The sequence below is a fragment of the Styela clava genome, chromosome 10 (genome assembly GCF_964204865.1).
Source record: "Styela clava chromosome 10, kaStyClav1.hap1.2, whole genome shotgun sequence".
NCBI classification, from domain to species: domain Eukaryota; kingdom Metazoa; phylum Chordata; class Ascidiacea; order Stolidobranchia; family Styelidae; genus Styela; species Styela clava.
In genome coordinates this window covers 327,030-337,734 of record NC_135259.1, presented here as the reverse complement: position 1 = coordinate 337,734, position 10,705 = coordinate 327,030, and the positions used below count along the sequence as shown (strand labels likewise).

The following is a 10,705-nucleotide window of genomic DNA, read 5'->3' as shown; positions in this document are numbered from 1 at the left end:
TTCAAAACAGTGGAATATAACTGAAGATCCATTTCGTTGTCTATACTATACGTACAGTCAACGGAACAATACGAAATAACCATTTTCAACAGCCAAACAAAACGGAAACGTATAATCCGACTTGCAACTGACAGGAGCCAAATGGACGTTTTTGTTTTTTTGCCGTCTAGTAAACAAAGTCACGTGACCCGTGCAAGTCCTCTATACCTAGATTGCGCAACGATGTAAATTGGCGCCATCCTCGATCAACGTCGCCTGCGATCTTACAGCGGTTCTGCGTGACCCTCGCCCTCGGCTAGGCTGTTGCCTTCTGCTAATAAATGAATGGTCGCTCGGCTCGGGAATGCCAAAACATTGCAACTATTGAAACTATCAACATACGGTATGCCGGCAGAAGAAACAAATGGGAAAATAATTGTAGGCGACGTCGAGACTGGAAATATGGATTCCTTGAGCCAGGTTAGTCAAACGAATGGCCTAATATCAAGCTGATACCAGCGAAGACAAGCTAATGGTCTACAAATACCTCCAAGATGTACCGGGTCTAGTATAGTTTAGTACCACAAGTACTTCCGGTGGGCGTACCGTAGCATAACGAATTTTGCATATGCTATTCCTAACCCCCACTTGACTATGCCATCCAAAAATTACGTCACTCCGACGTCACCATCACGTCATAGGGATTGCCAAAGTATAATTACGATCGCCCGAAATGTCATCTGCGCCGCCGATAACGAACTTGTTAAAGCCGGCGATCTCTCTCCTATCGTGATCGTTGTGACAAGAAAACGGGAGAGATTACTTGCTCGATTTCGGGTGATCGTCTGCGCGTTTTGGACGACCATCAGCATACTTCGGTGGGCCTTATTACGCCACTGTGACGTCGAAATGACGTAATTTTTCGGTGACGTAGTCAGGTCGGGGTTAGGATTGACATATGCAAAAATTGTTGAGCCAGGTCAACTAGAAGTACATGTGGTACTAAACTATACCTACCAGACCCGATGGGGTCTCATGTAGTTTCCTGCCTAACATACTTCTAGCGGGCATAGCGCAACAATTTTTTCATGTGTCAATCCTAACCCCCGCCGGACTACGCCATCCAAATATTACGTCTCTACGACGTCACAGTGACGTAATAGAGACCTTCAAACTATACGAACTGTCATCCAAGACGCGCACGTCTGCGCACCCGAAATCGACCGGCTATTTCTCTCGTTTTTACGTCGCGACGATTCCAATATAAGAGAGTCGCTGACGTTAGAAGTTCTTTATCGTCGGCGCCGATACCATTTCGGGCGATATTACGTATATTTAACAAGCTCTATGACGTGATTGTGACGTCGTAGTGATGTAATTTTTGGATGGCATAGTCTGGTGGGGGTTAGGATTGACATGTCAAAAAATTGTGATGCTACGCCCACTAAAAGTATGTTAGGTAAGAAACTACACGAGACCCACCCGATGTACCAATACTAGCACTATAGGTAGACTTACCATAATATTAATTTCTTGGGCATAATCCGGGACAAACTCAAAACTATGAATGAAATAACTGGACGAAAGGCCGGCGGCCTGAGCTTTGCAAATTTTTATTCCATATTTATATCTATAAGCTTTAATATTGCATTACTCTACAGAATCTCAAGTTCTAGATTACTTTCAGCATAATATGACTCAAACAAAACCAAATGAAAGTTATTATGCCTTCTCCAACTCCAAGCATAATAAGGCTTCTGATGCAGCAATTGCTGTAGTTTCATTGGAGTCAATAGAATAATGACGAAATGAACGTCACTCATTATTCCCTAGCCAAAGGATTTCTAAAGCTATGCGCGATATTTTACTCAACCTAATAAGCTAAAAAATTAAGATATAAGCCTCGAGTTAAAGTTATGCCTTTTGGGACGGAATTATTCATAATTTTGCATAAGGTCGGAGTTAATTTTGAAAATTTCACTAAAGTAAAATTCCGGGACATTTTGCTAGCCGGGACGGGACACCGAGACAGACGTTTAAACCGGGATGTATGGTTGGTCTAACTATAGGCCCTAGTCTAATCTTACTCAAGGACATGAAGACATAAATTGCCCAATTTCTTGTGAGAATTGAATTTGAGCGGAACTTTTACACAAGCTGAATCTTCTAAAACATCCTTGCGAGACTTTTTGAATATTTGAATATTTTGCGCAACAGAAAATCATCCTAGTAAAAATCGATACTTTTAACTATCATTATCAAAATTATTTGCCACGAAGCAAGAAAAGGTATAAGTTATATTTATTTAGTGAAGAGTAAATTTGACAAATTGCCATGTTTTGCTATACAACTTTGGAATTTGTATCTTGGAAATTGGTGTCCTAAAAGTAATAATAATATTTAATATTTGATCTAAACTAATCGCAAATAATATTGTAACATTTACCGCCTGGCTTTTGGTTTACATCATATTTTGGGAAAACTCACAGGTCATAATATAATGTAAAATAAAGCAAGGCATTTCTATAAAATATTAATAAAGATTGCTGCAATCACGTTATCAGAATATCGCCACTAAGTCGCTGCTGTTCTGAATATGCCACTTGAGATTACCATGTTTGCTGATTTCACATTTTTTTTTTTTTCGCAAAGGTATGCAAGTAATATCAAACCAGTGATTTCCACGTGGGAGAAAACGCTCATATTTGAATATTAAATTAGAAACCTGAAATAAAAAAATTGACGCGTGGTGATGAAGAGGCAGAAACCGCAACCTATTGTCAGATCCTGCTAAATTCTAATCCTCCGGATTCGGTATTCTGAATTGCCCATCCCTAACTATGATGGACCTATTATTAAGCTAACCAATGTTATTAAGTATATTCAATCAATTATTATCATACTTAATTGAATGAAAAACATTTCTTGGGATTCTTCACGGATCTTTGTAGCTTATTAATAAATAATAACTTCGCAGAATGGCAAAAATATGCATGAAAAATTAATTATAATCGGGCAGTTTACCACACATATTATGTCCGTAGATTGCTATGGTATTTAAAAGCAGTGGTTCTCAAACAGTTGGGAGTGCCCCGCTAGAGGTTAGTTGGAGTGCAGCTACTGTATAGCCTCACTTATGAGCCAATCTCACGTATAAGCCGACCTTCTAAAAACGACTTTATTAAAATAGTAAATTTATAAAAATTTGCGTATAAGCCGACTCTCCAAATCGTAACATGCTGTAAGCAACTATTACAGTCGATGATGTTCAATTCAAATTTAATATTCAAATATTGCTATTCGCTATCTTCTAGTATCGTTTTCAGTGTTTATATTAATAGGGCATATTGCACACACATTTTGATTGAGAACATTTTTCGATTTTTATGTTTAATCGTATTCGTATTCGAAGACAGCCCCTTACGGCACGACTAAATTACTGTCGACATGAGAGGATTTAAATGAGCACCGACTTGAAGTACTTACAACACATCGAGGATGTTTTTGATTGAAAATATTTTACAATTATTTTTGTATTTTTAACATAGTCAAGATATCATGGGTGACCACGACAATAAATTTAGAAGCAAATTGTGTCGTAATTCATTGTTTTCATCAATAGTGACCGAGCATACCGGGAAATCTTTGCATTTTCAGCCTATGAAATAGCTCTTAAATATTATTTAGTATCTATGGCCGATGTTATTTGTTAGCCTGGCGCCATTGATGATAATATCATTCAGTTTAGGTTTGCGGTATTAGTTTATGAAAAGTAACTCGGCTTATATGCAATTATATACGGTAATTAAAAATGAATATATTTGTTAGATTTCGATATTTACGTTCTATCCACATATTTTCAATGTGTTATCTTGTTATTTTTGAGTTTGACAGAAGACTTGACGAATTTTATAAATGAGGTGCGATTTTAAAGGTTTGAGAACCAATGTTTTAGAGTCTTATTAATGCAAGACACGATAATGCAATACCTAGGTGCTGGTATCGGTCATATATGACAAGTGGGCAGTAGTTATCGCTTCATTTCAGAGCACTAGCTGAAAAAGTCTTCACTATTACTCAAGATCTCATTACCCTTCTACATTTTATGCTCACAGTTGATTTATTTTTTAGTACAAAGAGAGTGGGCCATTCTAACAGAAGAGTAGCAGCCCAGATAGACAGAAGACCATGATCGGATGATAATAACCTCAACTCAACATTTTATGAACATCTGACTTGTTCATTACAAAATACCTTGTGTGATGATATGGCGATGGGAAGGTAATTTATATTTAGTATTTGATGACGGATTCTAGAGAGTGACATGATTTTACTGATATTGGAGTAAAGAGTCAAAATTTCAAACTTTTGGTGAAGACATGAATTTGTAATTGCTGAAAGAAACTGAAAAAGCATTGATTCCACAGTCATTATTTGATAGACAATTCAACAAATTTGTAATTGAGAGCCAAAGTAAGTTCTAATTTAATTCAAACGCGGATGGGTTCGAACCAGAGGTCTACAACCTATGGTGCCGGCATAATTAATAGAGCAATGGTTCTCCACATTAGCTCCGTGGCACTCAAAGATTCTGCCAATACAGTCCGCAAGGGTCCGCAAGTTTAATTTCAAATCCGAGAGTCTAAATTAATATATGTATCTTGCTTATAAATTATCAAATATACATTAGGTTTGCTACTACACCTCGAAGACCATTTTGTTTTGCCAGTTTTATAATTGCCTATTTACTGTTTATATCAGCGGTTTCCAAACTTTTTGTTCGTGCGGCACCAAATTTTTCAGGAAAAAACTCATGTTTTTTAGCTTACCGCACCCTTTCACAATATATGCTGATTTTAAATTAGTATGCCATACAAAAGAGAGGATGTTAAGCTTTATTGTTTTCTGCAAAATAGTTATCCTCAAATCAATTCAAATACTATCATTTATTGAATTACCCTGTTATCCCCAAAATAGAAATTGCACTATCAGTACTATTTGATGAGTACAGTATTTCCGGATATTAGGGCAATTTACAAGACCTACCGGTACCTAATTTATCAAACTGATTTACTGAAAACTGAAAATAACGGGAGTCAAAATTGACCAGAGTGGTAGCTAAAAATACGCTCATGAAAATGCATAACTCTGTACTTTCTTGTTACTCATTTCATAGAAAGTTTGCCTGACTTGATAGTAGAAGATGAACGAGAGGGCCTTTACAGTTGCGCAATTTTCACGCAACACTTGAAATTGAAAAAAAAAAATGAGGAACATACTCAATTTTTGACGCTGCCATGTCTACAAAATTTTTTTGCCGCGACTGCTAAGTTTCTTGTCGAATAATACTCCAACGCACAAGTGGTAAAATGAGACACCTATCGCAATGCTTCCCAATCGGGGAAGAATTCTGCCCAAGGGAGGAAATTTGCTTTTTTATATATATAGTAAGCACTTCGAATTGTGTAGCACAAATATTCAGTTTATTATGATAAATCACGTAAACTGTACAAAAATGGGACTGGAAAGCGGCTCATTATAGATTCAATAAATAATATAGAATTCGTAGAGAGAGAGGACGGGTTCCAAAATAGGTAAATGGGGAAGTCAATGAAAGGGTACTGAACCACAAACTCATAGTCAAAATTAAAATGCATGCTGTAGTGTCAACAGATAATATATCACATTGGTAAGAGTGTTCTGAAGTGGGAGACCTTAGTTTGGAATTAGTCAACCCAAAGCCTCAAATATTGGTTTCCATTGTTTCTCGTTTATAATTTTTCCGGTTATATACAAATTTATTTTTTTCATCGAGATTTTATAGAAAAAAGTTGCACATTAAATTATGTTATCCCGCGACCCCCTCAAAAAATGCGACACCCAGATTGGGAACCACTGACAATTATACACCAGTTAAATGTCCAATATCGTCAGATATGCAACTCTTAGTAACCTTAATCTTAATGTTGATATTGTTATTATTTTATTACTGCCTGTAGTTCTTAATGTGTACGGATGAATAATAATGCTTTAGGAAACATTGATTTATCGTGACAAATGTTATTATAAACGGGAATCACTTTCGTACAATATAAGATTCCGTTTTGGATTTTTAAAACCTATTTAAAACTTCATTTTTTCCTATTTTTAGTGAGAACGTCTTCAGTCAGACATGATTGTCTATCCAGTAATTGCAATATTTCTGTTTGCAATACATTACAGTACAGCATTTATTGAATTACAGGTAACTAAAATAACTTTTCTTTGTTTGATTATCTATGTATTACTCTCTGTTTGATATCTGTCTATCTGATACTTCTGTGACCAAACTATTCTTCTATCCAAACATTTATAAAGCTGGAAAGTTGTTTAGGATACATTGCATCTCTTGCTTCAAAAAGATTCTGTATGAAAAGCCACTTAAACATAGAATTATGTTTGAATTGGTGTGAATTTAATATTGATGATATAGTTTAGTCTCCAAATTTTTTACACTGCAGATAATATTTGTCTTGGACCCAAAATTTCTGGACTCTAGTATTCAATAGGGCTGTGTAGTTGACTCGTATTCTCAAAATTTTTAAACAGAGCCCGGTTTTGAATTCTCTAGAGCTGGGAGTTGAAATTTAAAATTTCTGACACGTGTATAATGCACTTAGTTGATTATTTTAAGCACTACAAATTAAAGGAGACTTGCATACGCCGAAGTTGATTTTCTCCTAAAATGGAGTGTTTGACTTTCAATAAGAATGTAAATGAAGTTTTATCTCATAAGGGGCTTGAGTGATAAAAGAAAATACGTTCCAATCTCATTGGATTACAATCTACAGTTTTCTTGCATAAATGCAGCATTCGCTAATGATAGTTTTCTTCAGTCGAAGAATGAATATCAGTCTGATATATCACTATGCCGCATTTTTTCAACGCTACCACAATTGGCAAGTCTTTATTACCAGCAACAAATCATGTATTTTAAATATTTCATTTTGTCTAGTTCTATTTACATATCTCAATTATACCGAATCTATACAGAAATGAGCATTATTATCAGCACTGACCAACTTCAATCAAGTATCCTAAACATGATTGAAAGTATGACTGTGGTAAATTATGTTGGTGGTGATATTGAGGTGATAACAAACACAATAATATGGTTTTGACCATAAAAGCATGGCGAACTGTCTGTAAATTGACGCCTTATTGCCTTATTTCATTAATGCCTTCCTTACCAAAACAATTTATATTCGATACATATTGCAGACTCTGGTGCCAGTTACTGATAGTCATCAGCCTTAAACTTCTGAGTTCACATAACATCACATTACTCATGTATACTGTGCTCACGTTTCGACTATTTTTACTAAATATGTTGTCGGAAATGTACAAGATTCAATGTTGATGCCATATTTTCTAGTCATCATATTCATAGTAAAGGTTAGTATAGTATCTTCAGACTCTTTGAAATCAATTCATATACCTGTATACCTGAATAATCTACTATTTCCGATACATTCTAAATTATTATTTTCGAATATAAAATATCCAATATATTCTGAAATAAAATTAAGTAATATAATAATTAAGTAATTTGCATAAAATAAAAGCCCAAAGTCTGTAAAATCGTATTTCAACGCAAAACACCATAAAATATTTTGTGGATACACGTATGCATTGCCGTACTCGGTCATATATTTTTGGACTGATGTGTACCGTCCACATCCACTTGCAGTCAATATACAGGAGTACTTGTAGTCTTAGATGGTATAAAAATTTGGGTCGTGTGAAAAAAGGTCCAGGAACCATTGCTATATCTGACAAGTGAGCTGTAGTTCGCCTCATATCAGAGCTCTAGTGGAAAAAAGCTTCAATCAGCAACGTTTCTATAGACCCCCTCCACCAAAAAGGTGAAAAACCACTGCTCTAAACTTAAATTTTATAGATGTTTTTTCAACTACTCTACTCACTCAACTACTTAATTGAAATTTTACTTTTTTTCATGAGGTTTATCATTTTTGCGCTCTTGCTTTCAACCTAATAACAATTTGTTTTTGTCTGTTGTTTGTCTCTGTGATCCGAATCGTATTTTTGAAAAGAGTTTGATCAGTAAATCGTATAATTCAGTTCAAATTTGTAATGACTTGATTTATATTTTTTTAGATGGGGCAAACTGGTCTAACCTGGTGATTGTTTTATTATGGCATCAGGTTGTATGAATGCGAAAGGCGGATGAAGGATGTCATATTTCAAAAGTTCTAACTATGAAGAAAACCTTGGATCAACCTACTTTATCTGTAGATCTACTGTTCTATTCCAGGAAAGTTTGAATTTTGTGCAGCTGCTGAAAGATAATGAAAGTCATTGATGGAGTTCTATATTGGGTGTTTTATCGTCTGCACCTGTAGGAAAATCATTCTAATTGTGCTTGAAATATACAGACAACTCCATGAGTTGTGTATGAATGAACGTTACATGATGAAATTGTTGAACTGTTCAATAATGCCCCATCTGAACCCTTCGAATTTGCCAGGGATCAATCAGGAAATCTGCTGTTTGGCAGAAACGAAATTTCAATGTAACTGTCAAATCTTTGTTTTTTAATGTGGGGGATTTTGTATTGTATTTTTTATCCATGTAAGAATAGGTTGGTCAACTGGTTGGGTGAGACCCTTTAAAGTGTTATATTTTTTTTCACATTTTGTTTATTATATCAAGAATGTTAATAATACTGGTAAACAGGGTTGTCCAAAACGATTCAAGTACCTTTCTGAATAATAGCCGCATTCAGCTGTCAGTGAGGTGTTTTGCCTCCTAAGTGAAATCTTCGAACAGTTTTCTGCGCTTTGTATTGTACTGACGATGAAATAGACCTGGCACTTTGATTGTTTGTTATCTTCGGTGTGAACGTGCACCTCATATTGTTGCACGATTGAGTGATTGACATAGCCGCTATTCCCCTGCAAGGCTTCTAATTTACGCATTCATTTCGATGACGTCGGAAAATTTAAACTTACGGTATGTAATGCCACAAGTGTTACGATACCAAATAAATTGTCGCAAGTCGGAATTATTGGGAAATATAATTCATACTTTTTCTCTCTTTTCTGCAAATAATTTTGATAATGATAGATAATAGTATAGACTTTTCACTAGGATGATTTTCTGTTGCGCAAAATGTTTAGATACCAGCACCTAAAATGCCTCGCTGTATTATTTTGATTTTGTTCAACTTATCTCAGGTTGCGTAAAATAACAAAAAATGAATGCCACGGCAATCAACATGAAAAGCTTTAAACTGCCTGATTATAATTAATTTTTAATTTGTATTTTCGTACCTACTACAATGTGAAAAACAAAACTACTCTAAAATATCACGGCGATGTGCGGACATAAAATGTCTGGTGAATAGCCAGGTTGTAGATAACAGTTATTCCATTGTTTATTGTATGCAAACTTCTTTATACACTAAAATATGCTTTCCTTTATTTGAATTTATTTTCGAATGTATCCGATATTTCATATTCGAAAATAATAATTCCAAATGTATTGAAAATGTGAACTATTCGCCATTCGGTATTGGCCATCTCTGGGGTGGAAAATATAGGATTACTTATGTTGATCATCTTAGATGGTATTAATTTGCTTGATTTTGGCTTTGAGAATGACAATATTGTTGATAGTAATGACATTATGGATGTAATGATATTCATATTTTAACCCTGGGGTTCGTACTAAGAGGACCAGAATAACCTGTTAAATATGACAACGTAATCATTCGTTGCTATGGCAGGTGTAGCGTAGTCCTGCCACTTGATTTATTTCCATTGTGATTTCATATTGTTTTATTTATAAGCTTATCGTGTAACTGTTTTTTGATTTTTTATATTTGTACAATTGATTATAACTCCGATGGGATTTTTGTTATTTACGTGTTATATGTCTTAGCTGGGATTTATACTGATATAGATTTGTAGTTACCGGTAGGCATTTTTTTTATTTTAGAGTAAATTTTTGGGTATACTTCCTGTGAAAAATCGGGTATTGTGCGGGGACTAAATTTGGTTCTTTTTTATTGTTTCATTTATTGCAATTGTATTGTATTATGTGCAGGGGTTTGCGGAAGCTGCGGTTTGACCAATGATTTAATTTGGGTATATTTGCTTGACTCCGTCACCTCTGTCTATGTGACATTTTTTATAATTTTTTTATTTCACTGCTTATGAGGTTGAGGTGTTTTTGTTTCTCTTTTTTATATCCGTTCAAATTTGTGCATTTCCAATGGGAAATGCACTTCCTTACCTGCTTATATCTCTGTTCAAATGAGATGAAGTATATATTTTTTTTTTAGAAAAGTTCTTGATTATTAAAAAACTGCTTTAAAAACACATCCATTTATCTCAAATTATACCTATTTCTAGTTTTGTAGAGAAATATGTCCCATTTTATAGTTGCTTTTGTGTCGTGACGAATATCCTACATATTATTTTCAAGTACTAGTTTATTGTATATTAAGCTGCCTTTCCTTTCTCCTCGTCTAATAATCTATATTGCAGTAGCCACAAGGATACTTGAACGAGAAAGTATCATAATCTCATTCCACATATCTTAGATTATAGTTGACCTGTATGAAATATTAACTATATACAGAAATAAGTTTTGGCTTCGACCCTTGGGCTAGAATCAAACAAAAATAAGTTTAAGCTTGACCCAACAGCCATAAGTTTTGGCT

The 10,705-nt window shown here is 34.9% G+C and overlaps 1 protein-coding gene across 1 annotated transcript in view; it reads left to right on the top strand.

The window, feature by feature from the left end:
- The first annotated feature begins 206 nt into the window (after positions 1-206).
- LOC144428078 (solute carrier family 22 member 15-like) overlaps positions 207-10,705 on the top strand; it is a 25,905-nt gene continuing 15,406 nt past the window's right edge. Inside the window, exons 1-3 of the mRNA XM_078116753.1 lie at positions 207-459; positions 4,111-4,260; positions 6,131-6,223. The gene's annotated coding sequence lies outside the window, so the exon portion shown is untranslated. The remainder of the gene's footprint in view (positions 460-4,110; positions 4,261-6,130; positions 6,224-10,705) is intronic.